General features: G+C 38.8%; 2 long non-coding RNA genes across 3 annotated transcripts in view; both read right to left on the reverse strand.

Annotated features, from left to right (window-relative positions):
- LOC149917501 (uncharacterized) overlaps window positions 1-17,819 on the reverse strand; it is a 116,615-nt gene that overhangs the window by 57,069 nt on the left and 41,727 nt on the right. The window lies entirely within an intron of this gene.
- Window positions 7,281-12,443, reverse strand: LOC149917502 (uncharacterized). Of its 2 annotated transcripts, XR_016467495.1 has the most exons (5): window positions 12,404-12,443; window positions 8,753-8,836; window positions 8,494-8,582; window positions 8,286-8,332; window positions 7,281-8,175 (listed from the first exon to the last, which is right to left on the reverse strand). It is a non-coding gene; the product is annotated as an uncharacterized LOC149917502 (long non-coding RNA). The 2 variants fall into 2 exon arrangements; XR_016467494.1 differs by lacking the exon at window positions 8,286-8,332 and having other exon boundaries at window positions 7,281-8,251.

Here is a 17,819-nt window from a genome sequence, read left to right on the forward strand (position 1 = left end):
GCTTTTGTTCCTTTCTCGCAGGCCATCTGTAAACATAGAAGAAGGTCATACGTGTTGGGGCCCTACAGCTGTGCTATACCTCCTTCCTGTGGTGCCCCCCAGAGGTATCGCAGACAGCTGTACTGGGCCACACCATTCTGGGTAACAGAGGTCCTGTGGGTATTTGAAACTCCCCTACCTGGCAATGTTATGAATGTTATGTTACCTGGAAATAACTTCATATTTTCTGAGGGAAGGTGAAGAAAATAATACTGTTTGGAGACTCTAATCCCACTTGCTGGGAACCACTTGTATGTCTCTGCCTTTTCTGTACAGTGATGCTTAGTTAGTTTGGCTGCAATAACAAAATCAAACACATGAGGAGACTGCATCTAACTCGCACTCTGTACACACATCTCCCTCCATACCTACTGTCTGTTCCTGCTTCAAGCTGCTTAGGCGGCACACAACAGCCATGGTGCCCTCCCAACCTCTGCTCCCTACAGCAAGCAGGTACAGCTTGTGGGGCTGGTGCATGCCCTGGTCCTGCTGCAAAGCTGGGAGCTGCCGAAGGCACATGCCCAGGACTAGCTGAGTCAGTGTGAGAGACACCTAGGCTTCAAAGTGTTGCTGAGCAACACATTACACGTTGTGACCTTCACAACAGTCCTTGGCCCTTTTACAATACAAAGGTAGCATACTGCAGCATTTGCCCTTTATCTGTCACAGAAAAAGCAAGAGGGAAAAGCTTACTGTCACTTTGGACAGTGAGATGTACTGTAAGGAAAATTAATAGGTCTTCAGTACCCTCTATTTCTGAATCAGCTCTGCCTTTTAGGGAGAAGTTAATGATGGCTAAAGAAAAAAAGTAAAGACAAAGAATGGATAAAACCAGGCATTTTTTTCATCCCTAAACACAACTCCAATCAATTTCTTAGAGAGAAAATTCCACTGTCATTAGCACTAGAAAAAAAATGTTTTCATCTGTTTTCACTGTAGCTGCATGTTCTGTCATTGTTACTTCTCACGTAAATTATTGTAAAATACTGCTGCCATTGTGCATTCACCTCTGTCTGCTCTGGGAGACATCACCTTGGGGCCAGAGCATCTCTTCTGTTTGAGTGTTTTACTCTCCAGCCTGCAAAAGGATTTCCCATTATCACACGGTAAGCTTGTGTTATCCTTAGAGCATTTCTGCTGCAAGGTAGTGTTAGACTGGCAGCATCCAGAACTGCAGTCATGGTCCTGTTAAATGCTGAATAAAAGATGCTCTGTGCTATAGAGTTTTGCCCAGTGAATGACAAAGAACTGCACCATTCTGTAGCCACTGCACAACACTAAGTCAGCAAAAGTCTCTCCTCCTCACTCCCCAGCTCTGCCCTTACTTATCTTTGTATCCCCCTTTTCATCTACAAAGTGTAAAAAGGTTAGTAGGACAAAAGTAGGACTTTTTTCAATGGTCAAGTGTTCCAGGAGCATTTCCTTAGAGCATCTGATGGTATTTTTAAAAGGTGACTCACAGTACACCTTGTTGAGTTTTCCTTTAAATTTTAGGAAAATGGATCCCACATTGCATTGCATGGACTGTCTGACAGAAAGATTCCCACAGTTTTTTTTTTTTTATATTCTAGCTAAATACTCCCAGCTAGCTGCTCTAGCTGATAAAATACTGAGTTCAAAGGAGCACAGACATGACTCACTATGGCTGCTCTTACTCTGCCTCCTCACCCATCTCATATCACTTCTTCAAAGAAAAGTCACCTCCTCCTGGCACTCGCACTTGGCACATTGTTTGCACCTAGGTAAGTGGGTATTAACCTGACCTGTCAGCACAGCAGAACTTTGCACTCACATTTTCGCTGAGCAGAACACTGAAAGTTAGAGCAAAGCCCTGTGAAATTGAGCTGACAGTTCCTGTAAAATCTCGTATAAAATTCTATATACCATTCAGAAAGCATAGTAGTATTTCCTGAGCTCTGGAATTCCATTAGAATCATATTTAAAAGATTTTAGTATTACTTCTGTTATTTTCTTTTTCACAGTTTTTCTGTTACTGTACCCATTTTGGAAAGGCTATTTCTAAATGCAGAGGGTGGCACTGAACTCCATTTGGTAAGGAATTTCCAGTACAGCCTTGGCAATTGTTTCCTGTAGCTAACAAAACAAGGCCAAGCATACCTTTTGGGGAGAGACTTCCTCACCAAAAAAATGCAAAGGCTGGTTGGTTTGTATCCAGTCACGCAGAATGCTGCGTCCCTGCAGAACACTGCACTAACTGAAATTATACTTCACCTGCAGCCTTGGGGAAAACATGCAGAAATCATCCCTCCAGATGGTACAGTGAGAGGCTGGAAGGAAGAGACGCTCCAAAGTTCCCTGACTGTACAGAAGCAGCCAGTGCCACTCTCCAAGAGTTTCACAAAGAGGCTTTGTCTCAGCCGATGAGAGGTCCCTTTGAAGCTTGGGAATCCTGACTGGCAGCATTTCATATCTGGCCATCTTTATGGTTGGAGCAATGAAGATCAGGAAAGAAGAAAAAGACGGGAAAGGAGAGAGCAGCCTGTCACAGATGGGAAAGGGGAGGAAAGAGAAGAAAGAGGATCAGTGCAGAACAGAACTGGCTGAGAGCATATGACTTCAATGTACATTTTTCATTACCACATCCCTCCAATTTTTGGTATAAGGCTCTCAAAAATTGAAATGTCCAGTCTATTTTTGAATTTTAGTAAGAAGAAGGGAAAGAGTATGTCCTTGCAGCCAGGAGCTAATTCACTGTAAAAAAACATGAAAATCTTCAGTGTAAAAATGCACCATAAGACAAAATAAGCCTAACACTATTAAGAGCACACAATTTGGTTTTTAGGAGTGCGTGCATTGGTGGTTTCTTTATCAGATCACAGGGAATTTTATAAACAAATTCCTATTACTTGCAAACAAATTGGCATTTTTTGCATCTAAGTATTTCTAGGTTTAAAAAACTCGAATTCATTTCCTACTTCTGTACTGTGCTATGGTTACAAAATATTTTTACCCCTCCAAGTCTTGCTTTCTCCAGCCACAAACTGCACAACTTCCTTGTTGAAAGCTGCAACAATGCTGTAGCTGATTCCCCTACAGCAGCAAGCATTTTAAGAGTGCAAAACATATTCAAAGTTCCAAAAATCTGCTCCCTCAAGACAGCTTCCTTCACCACTGTCAACATCCTATTTCTTTACTGTATAAAACACAAATGCCATTCACCTCTACAACCAACTCTTCTTTTTTTCTTTTCATAGTTCTACTTTATTCAATTAAAGGCCATTTACTGGAGCTGCAGCAGCAAAAAACAGCTCAAAATTATTTTTCACTTTCAGATCCTTGAATAAAAAAAAAAATATCAACACTTCATTTCATTTGTGATATTCTATTACTGATTCAGTTACTTTCTGCTCCACCATTTAAAATGCGTAACTCTGATCTTATGAGCCAAGAATCCTAAAATCAGATATTTCAGAGGGAATAAGAGTACTAAGAGTATGAGTTTTCTCATTGGGTATAAAAGGGCACTAGAAATTACTCCCCACATCTAAAAATAAAAGTAACTGGGATTCAGTGAGGCCAAAGCAAAAACAGGAGAGAAAGGAATAAACTTCAAGCATTTGCGATTCTGTCACAAGTTTTGAAACTTTAAATCTTACTTTTCTTGAAAAAATCAAACTTTCACTTTCTTCTGAATATGCTTCCCAATGCTTTCAACACTTTTCTCATAAATTCACAGGATTTCAAGCTTTTGTTCATCACTTAACTGCAACAGAATTATGAAATGTGCACTGGAGAGACCCTCCAGTCCTGATTCCTAAGGTATACTCAACTCCAGATAACAGCCACCATGAAAGAAACAGGTCTGAGGGAAGGTACACTAAAGAAAGTTGGCCCTTCCTTGAGGAGTGCTTTCATCTTTGCTCTAATATATGAACAGCTAAGGGAAAAAGAAAATAAAAATCAGCATTTTCTTCTTCCCCATACAGTTCAAGACAGGAAAGTGAAAGAAAATTCTCTGATGATTGATTTAAAGGGTGAGGAGTGAGGAATTTTTATTTTGAACAACTGAGTGGATAGCAATGAATATCAGGGATTTTCTTTAAGGTCTACAAGTGGTCCTCAAAGGGGTAGGAGTAGCCAGGCAAGTCTCTGCTGTGACTGGGACATAGGAGACTGAATTACCAAACTCCTTTAGCCTCTAAATGAAATATTTAAAGCCTCTGAATATAATTTATTTGCAGTTTGCCTACAACTCTTGTGCTCACTGATTTCAATTAATCTGCACTGGCGGAGTACATCAGCCAGGCAGAGTGCTGCTGCATTACAGTGCCCTGACTCCATTAAAACGCTGTGCTGCAGCTAACTGGGGCAACCTTATGTTTATCAAATCCTCAGCTGGCCCTGATGACTCAGGAGAGAACCAGCCCTAGAAGAAGGGAAGTAGAAGCAGGCTGCCCTCCACTGCACACCTGGGGGCCTGTATTTGGGAAAAAAGATATAGTGAGCCCCTATGCCAGGGAACACACTGTCATCCTCCTGTGGTCTCCTCCTGGGATGCCATCCCTGGGGGCACAGCTTCTCTTTGCTCTCAAGGAAGCAGTCACAGAGCTCAGAGCAGAGCCATTCTGTGATTGCACTTCAGTTGCGCTCTCACAAATGCTTTATAATGGTTGTTGAAACAAAGGCAAATATTGACATGCCTTCAGTTGTTTTCTCTATCATTCATTTCTGTTCCCTTTGTCACATAGGTGGAACACATAGGATGGAAGTATTGACTGGACTCCCTTGGCCTAAAAGAAATAATACAATATTTAAAGTCTATGCATATGATTTATTTGGCACTTGCCTACAGTTCCTGTGCTCTCTGATTGCACTTCCTCCACCCATCGTGGGCACGGAGTTCCGAGTGATGGCCACACAACTGCTCTCACACCCTCCATTAGGCTGCCTGGCACCCAGTCAGACAAAGTGGTGAAAGTCAAAAGTCAGCTGCTATTAAACAGGGATCACCAGGGTTCAAGCACTTCTGCTACCTCCACCATGATTCACTTGGTGGAGTGAAAATGGCTGAATCTCACCCATTAGCACCAAGCCAAATATTTGCCATCACTGCAGGCAGGTCCCACCTCACGTCCCAGTGGCGCCAGCAGGGCTCCTCACTGTTAGCTGACAAGACATCATAAAAGTTCAGCAGCAGCAGTTGCCTCACATGCAAACAGGTACTTATTAACATCTCCTTATTGGGTCTGACGCTGTGTAACATGTCCTGAGTTCTTTCTGAATTAAGCACATACAGGTACTGAGAACCTTAGCTGTAATGATGGTACTAATGGCCAGGAACACTCAGCACTTACCACCAGCTGTCTGTCCCCTCCCAGGAAGCTTCTCTAGGCACACAGGTGAGTCCCTCACCCCTCCACTTCCTCTGGAACTGTGCTTCTGTTTCTCCTGAGCACTCCAAGCCTGTACCATCATTAGTTTTGCTTTTCATTTCTAACTCTTTGAAATGAGTGTTTTCTTTCTTATTTGGGGTTTCATAGCTTTCATACCAGGCTCAGTCTCTCAGTGGTCAGGCAGGAACTGCTCTAAAAAACAGCTGCCAGCCTTCTGCTGAAATTCTGGGAGCTAATCAAGTACCCCAGCAATTTTCAGAGAAATACTCCAGCATTTTTCTTTAGGACTTAAATTCATAAAATAGATTTTTTTTTCTCTCCTATACTACATCAAAACACAACCTAGCTTCTATATTCCTTAGCTACAGAAAAGCAGAATTACTAATGCACTTTTGAAATAGGAAGCTCAGCAAAAAAATTCAGTTGACATACCCTAGATCATTGAGTAGGGGTGACATGTAGCAGTAAAACCCAGATCTACTATGCACATGTACACTGCACATGTGCAGTACAACAGAGCTGCAACATGGTCCCAGTGCTGAAGGGCTCCTTCAGACTCTTCTACAGAATAAATAAATACAGTTTCCCACTAAAACTCCAGGCATTTCCTTCTATTAAGCTGTTCACTGGTTAACACAGCAATGCCAAGAGATCAGTTTTAAAGTATTCGCCACACAGAGCAACAATTAGGCACAAAAAGAGGACATCCATATTGTTAGAGGTGAATAATACGTGCATCTTGCTCTTTCTTGGCACCAACTGCTTGCCTGAGTGCATAGATATGAGTTATGTCCCCTAGCAGATGTCACCCAAGTTAAAAAATTTTGTTCTCTACCGTAAGCTCACATTATTTCCAGCACGTTGGGTAGAATCTGTGTTGAAAAAGATTTGCATCTGACTGAAAAAAAAAAAAAAAAAGCAGCTTTTCTTCTGTGAACTGAGCACGAGCTGACTTCTCCAGTCCTCCCTCTCTTTCTTTCAGGCACCTAATTATCTTGGGAAAAAATGACTTGTTTATCAAGTTAAACAAAACAACTACTCTCCAGAACAGACCAATAAAACAGGATTTATAGGAAGAGTTACAGTTTTATTGGCCATTGGCTTAAGCTTTTTGTCCTATTTTAGGAGAGCATCATTTTAATTAGGGTTTATCCCCCTGCTGAAAAGGTTATTTAACTATATCGTCATAAATAAGGCATTACATTGTTTAATACAGCTGTTAAAAAGGAGGTTTATAGATCTCATGACCACAAGGGTTCATTCAGGTCTCAAATAATTAATAGAAGTGGATCTATAGCAACAGTGCACAACATGCTTTTGTTTGACCTTTTTGCTCTACATTTTCTACCACTCGGACAGTTCTATGTAATCGCACCAAAATCTGACCTCCGTTGCCCTCTGCTGGCTACATCTTTTACTAAGCATAACACAGCGCACAGTCTCGGATGTTTACCGGGAAAGTTTACCAGAGCACTCTGGTCAGGCTGCTGGAGATAGGAGCTCTTGGGAACTACCAGCAGCAAAACTAGAATTCAGATCTGCTGATCACTGCATCCATGTCAATGAGCTTAGTGCACAGTCACATCGTTACTTAGGCCAGAGAAATTATCTTGTGAACAGAGTAAGTATATTTTTGTTGTTTTAGAAATGTTTAAAAAAATATTCATTCAAACAAACAAAAAAGTGGATAGAGTGCCTTATCTTGAACGTACTTTGTGATGTCTAATTTTAAACCAAATGCTGTGATATCCAACTTCAGGTTACTGATACATATTTGTCTCATGCCAGAAGTGAATTGCATTTGTTAGGAATGCAGTAATTTATGAGAAGTGTGATTGTGGGCAGAGCCCAACCTCTTACAGCTCAATTTCCTTAAAGCCAGGGAATGTGGCATTTACCTGATTGGCATAGACAGGTGAAGTAAAATGCATCTCTCTGCCATAGCAGTGAAGAGCATTCTTTATGGGTTAAGTAGACTGGAGGAATAGGGACATTTGCCATGTCATCGCCTTTGCCACGTCTTTTTGTTGTGTCTCCTTTCACAAGTGGCTTATTCACTAAATACTAAAAAAAGCTCTCCCTTCATGCATGCTCCATGTGCTTGGCAGGTGCTGATCACACATGCTATAGGAAGCTGGCTTTGGAAGTGATGAAAATCCTCTTTCTCACAGAGATAATGTAGCTCATGATTCCTTTATTTTTCAGCTATACCCACTTCCTTAAAAACTGTTCTGATCTGTTTTCATCAAATACAAATGGCAGAGCACCATTTAGCACAACACTTTGTATGCTTTTTGTCACCAAGGAATATACTTCACGAATTGAAGCCTACGGATTCTTTATGTAGCAAAAGAATATTTTTAATAAGGAGAATAGAACATTTTAGATATCTTGAGTTCAGCAATTAGACCAAAATAAATTCACAGTTTAGTGGATACAGCAAATTATTGAGTGGAACTGTGTTTAAGGAAGAAACAATTTCCCTAAGACATTGGGATAATATAAGGACAACGCAGAAAAGAAATGTTAAATGAATCACAGTCTTTAAATGGAGAAGTGGCCATTTCTCTTTTGTTCTGCTTGAGTTCCCCTTCAAAATTAGCAGCAATGATGTCTCTGTGGTTTTCTTTCAAAGTGTTTTAGGTACATAGAACTGTATTCATTTTCCCCACGGTTCTTCAGTAGACTACTGCCTGTAATTTTCAAACTACTTCTGGAAACTTTCAAGACTCTGCTGGGTCTGCTAGGTAAGCAAGGTTTTTCACATGACTTCTCTGGGTTCCTCGAACAAAAGAAAGTAAGGAAATTCCCCTTTGTGTAGCTGCCATTGAGTCATTTAATGTTGAAGACTGCATTTCCTTTAAAGGAAGGAGAAAAGGGGGAGTGACTTACTCATCATCCAGTGTTAGAACATCCTCAACCCATTTGTGGAGAGTATGCTGAAAGAAGAAAGCTAGGATTTTCAATGAGGCAAAAGAGGAGGCCCATTCTCACTGACAGAGAAGCTGCCCTGACTGCAAGGACTCCCCTGGCTGCTCCAAATGCAGCTTGTTTGTAGTCAATGCAATATATGATCAAAGCCCAAAAGTTATAGCCTTACTTAATTGATCCACTTCCTGCTGCTCTAATTTGGCTGCACACATCTTGAAGTAGAAAAGAAATCCACTACTTCCTGGGAGCTGCACACCCCTAGAAATGTAAAGTGTTCTTTCCTTTAGATCAACAGCCTCCTTGGGTCTGTCTGAGTGGGGTTGAGTCAGATATGAACAGTACAGCATGGGTAGAGGAAACCTCCTGAAACAGAGGTAATACTGACAGTGGCTACAGTCAAATTCCTCAGTACCACAACAATTTCTCACCTGTGACTCATGCTGGCCATTTTGCCAGGATTGCGTGTCTACTTTATTCAGCCCCAGATGGGAACACTTCCTCCCAAACACCTCCTGGGATTGAAAATAAACATAGTGTGACCTAATGCTTCACACCCAACACAGATCAACCTAAAGAAATGATATCAGTAAAACAATGTGCTTCTGCAGGTTATTGTGAAAGGTTTATGAGACAGCTAAGTGCAATTGTTTTCATGTAACCAGGTTCTGGATACTGATGGGAGCTAAATACCAAAACAAAGTAAAATGCATTTTGGATTTAAAAAAAATTTTAAAAAATTACTTGAAGAGTTGAAAGTAAAGTGGGAGTGTACACACTCCCAGGAGATAAAACAGATACAAGAAGAGCCTTTCCTCTCATTACAACCAAATGCTAAAGTGACTCCTCTGTTCAAGAAAATCCACAGAAACTAGAAATGTCATTCATGAATAATCATCTCTTTCTGGGTTCCTACTCATTTTTTACCAAACCATCTGTAAAACAGGCTCCATCTTTATCGAAGCAAAGGCAAAAGAAAATTTACTTCTGACAAGCTGACAAACTGTCAGGAGGGGTCCTCAGCAGGATCCCTAGAAAACTGATTAAAAAGACGACAGCCTTCTTTTCAAGATGTTATGAAATCAGGTTTTCTAATGGTATCCTATGGCTTTTTTTGTATTCTCCATTAGTCTGGGAAGGAAAATGTTCAAAGGATCCTGCTGTGAAAACACTTTCTATAGAATAAAGAAAATTTCCACTTCCATCTTGAAAGCAATGTGGACACCGGCCTGCTACACATTAAAACAACAGACAACAAATGAAGTTACCATGCAAGTTCTGGGAAAGGGAAATGTAAACTCATACTCGTTTCTCCCTTGTCCCTTTTGATGTCATACATACATTCCTCTAAGAAATGCAGAAACAAAATTTAGCAGAGGATAATGAGTCTGAGGAAAAATTTCAGAACATTCTGGCTTCCCTTTCAACAAACACCAAATCAACAACACATCGTTAGCTCATGAGAGACCCCATCCAAAAAATCAGTGAAATCAGTAGGAAAACTCCCAGTTGGCTAGAGAAGATTCTTTGAAATCAACTAAAGCACAATTAAACATCTGCAATTCTTTTTTTCTTTTTAAATGAAAAATAGCTTACTAACAACGGTGAAATTCTCATGAGGCCATTTGTTTTCATTTACCTACTTTTCTATCCTTGGTGAAGCAAACTGAACATAAATAACATGTTTTTCATCTCACTAATTCCCAAAACTTTTAAACTTCCTTTCTGTCTTTTTCAATGAAAAAAAAACAACAACAAATGAGAGGCAGCATAAGAGGGCAAAAGGCTCAAGAAGGCATCGCAATGGTCACACAAGGGAACAGGCTTATCTGGAATACTATAGGGATGAATTAACACAGAGGCCAGCAGCTTGGACAGTTCTTTCACTTTCTTAGTTGTCCCAACAAATAACTTCTTTTTCCTTTGTCTTTTTTGATGTTTCTTTAATCAGTGTGCAAAACAAAAATGGTACTGCATGGAATCTAAGAAAAATTTTCAGAGAGTCTTAAAATATGCTGGCAGAACTGATAAATTTCAAATAAATGCTGAACAGAAACAGAAAACAATCTGTTTCTTGGACAGCTCAGGGTATATTGGGACCACATATGGTCTGCGTGATGATCTGCGGAGTTCTTTTTAATGATTCTTCCTTCATCTGTCCATTCAGTTTCCTGAAGAACACTAAAATACAGCAAATCTCCATGTTCAACCATAACACCTGGAAGATCACCTTGATAAGCTTTCACATAAAAATAAGGAAGGAACCAACAAAAGGCATTTTAATTTTTCCTTTTCTTTTTCACTATCTATTTTAACTGAAACAAATTTCCCCCATTTCAAGTCTGTATTGTCCATGATGTTTTGAAGTCATCTCCTTGTAATTAACTCACAAAATTTACATCCTATTTTCCTCTCATTCTGCTTCCCAGGAGCATCTGGATAAGTGCTGGACTGCTGATCAGAATCAACCCACCACAATTCTGTCCTGTTGCTACTATCATTTAGGTTGCACTGATGTCTCAAATCTTCAGCTAAACTATGAGTGCATATACAAAAGATATTTCAATCATACAGGCCCCTTCTCAGTCTCTGCCAGACTTAATGGTAAGACTATATATTAAAAAACACACTACTAACATCATTTTTTCCTTTCTTATTTTGATTCTTACAGAGTTGCACATATTTCCCATTATCTTACTATTCTGTCAATAACAGCCTTCAGCCTTATGTTTAGCATTACTGAAGTCTGGAGTAACAGTCCATCTGCTTTTTTTTTTCTTAAAATGTGTTTTAATTAGCAAAATCTTTGAGCCTTAAGAAGAGATTTACTGCATGTCAGCGCACAAATTAATGTTACTTAGGTCCATAACACTTTCTCTGTTTTTTTTTTTTTTTCCCATGGCCACGATTTTCTGCATTCAAGTATCTTTTTTGTTTTTCTAACTACTGCTGCACAGATTGTCTTGGCTCTCTGCTGTCAGGCCTCTGTAACAGAAATCCTTAACTGAGATGAGTGTTGGGAAACTGTCAGTCTGCAGTGTTATAACCAAGGAAAACAGGTTAAGCAGAACAGGCAGATTCTATGCTACTTTACCACATTCAAGATGTTACTCTTTCAATTTGCAGTGTTTTGAAGCTCACTTAGCAGAGTAAGTCTCACTGTAAGAACTAAGAGCTTGAGTTAGAGCCTCACACTTCAAGGCTAGTAATCCAAGTAAGAAATATCTACCTGGTTATTCATGTTGGAAGATCAAAAGTGACCATACTTAATGTCAGGCATATCACCCACTGCTATGGCCTGCATAAATAAGTCTATTTCAACTACACTAGCTCCTAGCATTACATAGACACAAAATGCACACAGAGGTTCAAGTAACAATCAGACACAGAACAAACCTTCGATTTGTGGTTTTTTTTATCCAGTATTGTCATACACCATACACCAGTTACACATTTGCATACATATCTTGTCTTTTGCTAACAAATCATCAGGACAGTTACCCAGCTAACTGCTATCCATTACATCCTTTATCTCTTGTATCTGTCACTCTTTCATTTCTTCCCTCCTTAGCACTCTAACAATCCTTAATTTAATTTGGGGAGAAATAACACTCTATCCAAACTAACACAGAGCTACTGGTTAGCACAAGGTTTCTATTATCTCTTAAAGTAAGCACCGAAGCTTAGGACACAGATATCTTGAGCTCAAATGAATCAATGGATCTTATACTGGCGTTAACTACAATTCTCTGCAGTTATTCAACATTGTAGCATTATGTTTCCTGAATAATGCCACTTGAAGAAGACATAAAATCCATTATACTTTCCACTTATACAGAAATACGTAGAAAAATATGCTTGTTTTCAATATGCAGGAACTCCGTGAACTCTGTTTTTCCTCTAAATACATTCAGAGGTCCATAACTACATCTGAAAATATTTTCTGGAATCCCCTCATGTTTCCTACTGTACAACTAACAAATGTACAGTTAGAAGAGTGGTGAGGTTAGGAGAGTATTTTACAGGTTTATAGTTAGAAAGATTATTGTGGTGGAAAGAGACAATAAAAATGAAATGCTCACCGATGTCCTAGGCTCATTACAGAAAGTTCCAAAAGGAAGGATCTCCAGAAAGAAAACCTTCCCAGTGGCAGTCAGCCCTTAAGTGGGTCTAGGAGAGGTGCAGCCAGGCTCCACCCCTTCCGGTCACACAGCTGAATTGCCTTCACCTGTGCTCCCATGGCTGATTCAGTCCTCGCCTCAGGTGATCAATCAGTGGTTCAGGCCGTGACCCAACAGTTCCCATACACCTACAAAAATCCTATATGCTAGCATAACTTTCTAGTATGAGATCAGATAGTTTCAATTACTTGCTTTATGAAGATGCCTTTTCAATCGTAACCTCTTACTTAAAGCGTAGCTGCTTGAGTCACATTACTCACCAAAAGCCAGGCTTCACAATCATTGAAACTTCCTATATGTGTAAGCCTCAAAAGGAAAAGAAGAACAGACTGCATATACAAAACAGCATCTCATAGAAAGAATTACTTCTGATACACAGGCTATCACTGAAAGGATCGAAGTCTTGTGAGGAATATGTTTGTACTGGATTGTTTTATTTGGTTGTTTCATTGACCGCTGTGGCCAAAGCTGCACAAGATCTACTGTTATGTATCGCCAACATTCCCAGCAAAGGTAAGTATTAATAGATGTTGTTTCACCATAGCCAAAGGCAACACCTAAAGCCTGTAGAAAGGCTCTAAAGGACAAGAATTTGGATGAGGTTATTGTTTTCTGTTGTTCAGCCAAGAATTTAAAGAAAATGTAAGCAGGAAGCCTTGCAGATGGCTGTGTACAAAACAAGATTTTTGTGGTGTTTTTTTGCTTGTTTTTTGCTTTTTTGTTTTAAGTAAGCTATCATTTTCAAAAGCAACAGTTATTTGGAGATTGGACTAGTGCTGTGGTACATGATATAAACCAAATCTGTGAGGCAGGCATGGGTTTATATTATTTAACGCGTGTCAAATCATGAATTTAAATACCTTCTATAAAACTGAGCTGAGTTCCTCTTCAAAGCTTGCTGGTGAGGTGGTAATAAAGGATGTAAAACTCTCTTCCCTATCTATAGCATAACCAAGGGAGTCCATGAATAAAGGCGGTCTTGGTTACTCAAATGTATAATCTCCATAGACCCACCATAGACTTCACGTTACTTGAAGAACCCGAAAAGCAGATTTCCTCATGGCCTATTTCCAGAATTCTCTTTCCCATCCTGCCATAATTCAAGGTGTTTTCAGTTACACCAAAATGTGTCCCACAGGAGCAGGTAGGCCTCTTCCTATGCATGTACCTTAAAGCAGCTCTCCCTATGAACAAGCACGTTAAGCAGCTACAATACGAGGGGACCAAGTGTGGAAACAATGTAGGAGAACTGCCAATAATTGATTGCCTTTAACACAGCAACTCAAACTTTAAACACTTTAATTAAAAGTTTAAATTTTCCTTCCTTTTCCAAAATATGAAATTTTTAAAAAGAACATCAAAATTTTACTTTGTATCACAATACTACAAAAGTTCTGAAAAGGAAGTCATGTCTAGACATTTTTAGACATATCTACACTTCATTAATCTGTGAAAAAAAGATTTAGGTCTCGTTGTGGTAAAAGTAGTTTGGCTGATACAGGTAGTGGTCTATCCTGCTTCTCTTGCACATCCTGTTCTACAAACTGAAGACGAATGAAGCAAAAACTGTTATAAAAAGTTTCAAACAACTTATTTTTTTGCGGTAGGAAGTATACTGCTAGCTGAGCAGAGGCACAACAAGCTAAGCTGCACATCAAAATTCCAGATTAAGGTAACTATTTTTTCAGAGATTTCTTGCTTTTTTTTTTTTTTTTTTTGCTAATTAATCTCCACCTCATCAATGTATTGTCTTCTTATATTGTTCATCACCTCCATTGTTTTCTAGAAGCTCATCTCTTTATACTGCTCATATTTAAAGAAGTGTTTCTAGCACAACCTACAGCAGTTCAGAATAAAGCATTCACATGATGAGTAACAAAGCAATTAAAAACTTTACATGAAAAACTTCTATTACTGTTCTTTTGTTTATGTTAATTACAGTAAGAGCAGGAATAATGAAAACACTGCTGATGATTTTTTTCATCTTTCCAGTAGTCACCTCTTTGCCCGTCCTGCAGCTGGACTACATTAAAATGTTCTATGAAAGCTGAAGTGGACTTTACATCTCTGTGTCAGAGAAAGCTCTGATAGGCATAGCACTATAAGGTATAAATACCTACAACTAGAACTGATAGAATGTATCATTTTAACACACTATACTACATTTCCCAAGAGCACAAACACAACAAAACTGCTGTGACATTAAACACAGAAATGAGGCTTCCCAAAGTCATGTATAAAAATGATAGTTCAAAAGCAAAGGGAAATGCAGCTCCTGAGACTCACTATGAGTATGACCAATGGATGTTATGACAATCACAGAAAGTATAGCTCAGTCAAACCCAGGGGAAAATATTCAAGTCAATATTATACAACAATATATATCCAGAGATATCAATAGGAATGACTTTGGATTACTGATCAGTAGTCAAATTGAAAGACAAAAAATGACAGATTTAACAAATTATTGGAAAGGAAAATACTTAAGTCAAAGACAAAGACTGAGAAATGTCAGGCAGTATACATGTGAAGTAAATGTGATAAAATGTATTGAAACAAATCCTGAAAGGGAATAGCATAGGAGTTGAAAGCAAGCCACGTGATTTTTTAAATTCATTTTTTAATAGAAGTTGATCATAAGTTGATCATAAAAAAAAAACCAAAAAAGATACAAAAGTTTTTATTTTATTCTTATCACACAAGTTTATACAGCTGTCTTTCAGGATTCATAATAAAAAATACTCTCCCTCCCCATCATGCCCAGTGACAAAGGAAATGTGGAGCCTAATCTTTGCCTGTTGTGCAATTAACTGCATCACATGTCCTTTCCTTATACCGCCAGCTCTGCAGTGGTTTATACCAATACTTGTGATGTGGAGCAAACCGTAAGTACTATGTGTACTTCATCAATCACCAGCTTAAGGCCTTCTCCGTGTCAAAGTTGATTTCACTGGTGTAGGACAAAACTCATACTGAAAGAAACAGGACATGGCTAGAGACTGGAGAACACTAATTTCATGTTATGTTTTGGTACTGTGGCATCATAAACAGCCGAGTTAGGAAAGTGTTGTACATAAAATAACGTGACACCTAAGAGAGCATATAGAAAGCTTTTTGTATTTCTGACGTTTTTTTTAGTGCATTTTGGATTGGATATCCTGAGTCAAGATAACCAGTTATGTTCAGGATGAATTACTTCAATTTGTGAAGAAACATAAGAGTTCTGTTGTTTGAAGTCTACATTATAGATCATGAATTTATTTTCTGCATTATTTAGGAGTGTCTGGCAGTGAAGCACTATGTAATGTCATATTTGGCTTGAGGTATTAGACATTTTTGCTCTCCTTTTCTACTTTCACCTCTTATTTTTTGTGCTGTTTTCATCATACTATAGCTGTTCAAATGTTCCCTTGTTTATTTTTCATTAATAAAATTCCTCAGTAATTGGGAAAATACTGTTTGTTGGGTGCAATGATTAAGGAATTAGAGATCAAGTTACATTATTGTTGCTATTGCATGAATTAATACGCCAGACACACCACTCATCAAAGACATTATGTACAGTATCTTGATAAAAAGCAGAAGTCAGAATCAAAAAGCAGTGGAACAACTGCAGTAGGCAGTAGGCAAAGATGCCTAGAAAGATACTAGTTACTCAAATACATATACTGAATGCTTAGAATAGTCTCAAATAGTTAGCTCTTTGTTTTGTTTTGTTTAATACCTATGTTTATGCACTTGCAATGCCATTTGTTTCAGCACAGTCTACAAGTTTTGATTATGCCTGCTGGGACAATTTTTTCCCAAGTTTTCCTGTCCTTTGGCAGGTTAAAAATGCTTTTGAGATTCAGCTCTGGAATAAATTTTGGTATATATATTTCCAAATCCCATTTTTCCTGATGGTTCTATGAGTATACTGCATCCACAGTATACTGCAGGATGAGGGGAAATGGTTTTAAGTTAAGGGAGGGGAGATTTAGGTTGGACGTCAGGGGGAAATTCTTTACAGAGAGAGTGGTGAGGTACTGGAACAGGCTGCCCAGAGAGGTTGTGGATGCCCCGTCCCTAGAGGTGTTCAAGGCCAGATTGGATGGGGCCCGGGGCAGCCTGGTCTAGCATTAAATAAGGAGGTTGGTGGCCCTGCATGTGGCAGGGATGTTGGAGACTCATGATCCTGGAGGTCCCTTTCAACCCTGGCCATTCTGTGATTCTGTGATTACAAGTTTATCAAAGGTATTTTTAAGACTTATTTACAGATTGTGTCAAAAGAGAAAAACAGTTTGGTTCTTCTCATGCCCAAGAACTTTTCCTTCCTTTAGGACTTGGTTGTGAAAATATTATTTTTGTGGATATAAACTTATAGGCTTTAGCTTTAAATATTTAATTGTGAACTGCTGAATTAAACCAAGAGATAGCTTTTAGATTCCTTTCTACTTTTGATTCTTTTTATGAATCTCACCACTGAAATCTTACAAGCATTGATGCAAACTGTGTAATTATCCCTATCCTCATCCCTCAAGAAATGTGAGAGAGCATACCTCTCAAACAACAAATTCTGAACAGTTTTCTCAGTTCATAAGTAAAAAACTTTTCTCACATTGCTTTAACTGCCAGCCCTGTAAACCCAACTACTTATGAAAATTATTCTCTTCTCTGTCATTTATGGTCTTCCCCAAAAGTAAAAAAAAAACAAACAAACATACAAAATCAAACCAAAACAAAAACCTTCAGCCAGTTCTGCTGGTTTTTTTTTGGTCAATATAAGAATGGTTTTTATATAATATTCTGAACTACTATAGTTAAAATAAGAATTTGTCATCCTTTAGGAAAAACTTGACAGAAAGCAAATTTTAAAAACAATTATATGCTTTTATTGTTATCAAAACAATTAGGAAATTTCCTGGGTGAGATGGTCAAAAGATTGGCATACCATCTCATCTACAAAGAAAAAGACAACTGCAGGTGACATCACAGCTCCATCAACAAAAAAAGGAAAGTTCTTTATGAGAACAATGGAATACAGATTTTGCTCTTTTTTTTTGTTGTTGCTGCTGTTGTTGAAATGAAAGAAAGGTGTGGAAAACAGTCCCAAAATACTGGGTAACGTTGGTACATAAGGTAACTACAAGACTACATGCTTTCCAATGATCTATGTTTCCCTATATATTTTGGGATCATGTGTTTTCCCAAAAGCTTGTTTCTGATTGGCAACATATAATGCAAAATAAGGTGTTTACAGTGAGTCTAAGGAATCTCCCTTAGAAGTGCTTTAGAGGTGCAGAACCTGAGCAGAGCCCCAAGCAGAGCCCCAACTCAC

This window comes from Phasianus colchicus, chromosome 6 (genome assembly GCF_987193195.1).
Source record: "Phasianus colchicus chromosome 6, bPhaCol1.hap1.1, whole genome shotgun sequence".
Lineage (NCBI taxonomy): Eukaryota > Metazoa > Chordata > Aves > Galliformes > Phasianidae > Phasianus > Phasianus colchicus.